Consider the following 2457-nt stretch of genomic DNA (forward strand, 5'->3'; position numbering starts at 1 on the left):
CCCCCTGATCTCCCTTCTCGGAGTTGCCCCCCCCCCCCCCGCTGCCAACTCGTACCCTACCAAGTCTTCAGGTGTCGGTGCAGATTTGGAACCAACTAGTGGCATCCAACTCGGAAAAGGTCTCGGCCATATCCCTCCCCCTGAGATTCCTATCCTCTATACTCCCGGACTTTGAATTTGGGACCTGGGAGAGAGCTGGGGTGAAAAAAGTAGGAGATCTATGGGAAGAGGCTGCTATAATGGACTTCCCTACATTAAGCAGAAAATTCAATCTCCCTAGTAAACTGGGCTTCTCACATTTGAGATTGAGATACGCACTACAATCCCTAGATATTAGTAAACCACTATTCCCAAAAACGGCCTTTACTTTCTACTCGCTCTCAACAGAGGTCTCCGGAGGCATATCTACTTTTTACGAGAGCTCGTTCTCTCAGATCTCCCAAACCAAATCAGCCCATATGATGCTATAGGAGCTTGACTTTAAACAAACATTCAGTCTGGAAGATTGGAGTAGGGCGCTTGCATGGACGAAAAAGATATCGCATGGAATAGCACACTGGGAAACATCCCAGAAGATATTTCTTCGCTGGTACCTTACCCCAGCTAGAATATCTAAGATGAACAACCTAATCCCGGAGACCTGCTGGAGAGAGTGCGGTGCGAAAGGCACATATTTTCACATGTGGTGGCTTGGTCCAGTCATAAGATCGTTCTGGAACACAGTGTTCAACTTCATCCACTCAGTCACCCACCAATATGTAGCCCCTGACCCGACCCTGGCCCTTTGTTTCCTGAACACAAAGAAGCTATCCCCCTTCTACTCGGCTCTCACCTCACACATTCTCCTAGCGTCACGTATGGCAATTGCCAAACACTGGAAAGCAAAGGAAGCCCCCTCCATACTGGAGGTAAGGAACTTAGTAAACCACACATTTCATTTAGAGGAGGCCTACTCACGAAGATTTGCTTCCGGGGGCCCACGAATGACCTTTTGGGCAACCTGGATAGACTATATGACTAATAATCCCTAAAGACACGAAAAGGCAATGCCACCTCCCTTAACTGCTAAACCCAAATGAGGCGGACCTGCTGACCCCCCACATGTTCTAACTCCCCCTCCGTCGACCGAAGCCCCCCCCTACCCACACCCCGGAAAACATACGGTAGTATGGTAAATTCGATAGATTTTGGACTCAAATAACTCATCAGTCCCCATCATAAGTGTATCTCCTCTATCTCATGTTATTTTATTCCATGTTATTTTATTTTATTTTGTTCCTCTTTCAATATGTTATATATATATGCTCTATTCTGCTCTGTAGTTCTGGTATAATTTGGATATTGCCACAGTACTACTACACTTCAATATGTTAACAATATGAAAAGTCCCTTTTTTTTTTCTCTTTTGATTGTAATGGAAAATTGTTAATAAAGAGACAATTAAACAGGGTCATTTGTGGGGGTTCTCCAAAGCCGCTCAAGGGCTCCACAAGTGGGCAATGGGGCCTAAAACACTTTCATGCAAAATAACTTCACAAAGCCACCGGCTGCTCCTTTCGGTTTGGCCCCCATTGTGCATACGGACACAAGATTAGGGCCACAGTGGGTATATCTCTGAACACGGGACATACAGGGGGGTCTCCATTTTGGGGTGCCAATCCTCATCTTCATGTGCAATATAGAAAAAAATCCCATCATTAAAATTAAAATGACATATTTGCATTTTTGACCCCCTCAGTGAATACATTAAGGGGTGTAGTTTATAAAATGGGGTCATTTGTGGGGGGATCTATCATTTGGACACCCATGAGACTTTGCAATCTTGGCTTGGTGCAGGAAAAGAAAGTGTTCCTCAAAATGTTAAAAATCAATGTAAAATTTGTACGTCTCCTAAATGGTTAAAAAAAACCTGAAGTTTTTCTAATGTGCGTCCAGAATAAAGTAAACAGATGGAAATATATATCTTATCAAAGATTTGTACAGTATGTTTGCACATGTTTGAGATATTGCGGCTGAAAATAAATTACGTTTTTTCTAAAATTTTTCTCAATTTTGACGCTTTTAATAAATATACACTAATTTTATCAGACTATTTTCACCTCCTAAATGAAGTACAACATGTGGCAAAAAAACAATATCAGAATCACTTGGATATGCAGAGCCTTTAGGCCTCATGTCCACGGGGAAAAGAATTAAAATCCGCAGCGGATCACCTGCACGCGGATCCGCACCCCGTAGGGATGCATTGACCACCTGTGGGTAGATAAATACCCGCGGATGGTCAATAAAAGTGAATTAAAAAAAATGTGGAGCATGAAAAAAAATGGACATGCTCCATTTAGGTGCGGGTCCCCCGCGGGGACGGCTCCCGCAGGCTTCTATTGAAGCCTATGGAAGCCGTCCGGATCCGCGGGAGACCTAAAATAAGAATAACTCACCCGTAGCGGACCGGGCAGA

Source organism: Eleutherodactylus coqui, unplaced genomic scaffold (genome assembly GCF_035609145.1).
Source record: "Eleutherodactylus coqui strain aEleCoq1 unplaced genomic scaffold, aEleCoq1.hap1 HAP1_SCAFFOLD_106, whole genome shotgun sequence".
NCBI classification, from domain to species: domain Eukaryota; kingdom Metazoa; phylum Chordata; class Amphibia; order Anura; family Eleutherodactylidae; genus Eleutherodactylus; species Eleutherodactylus coqui.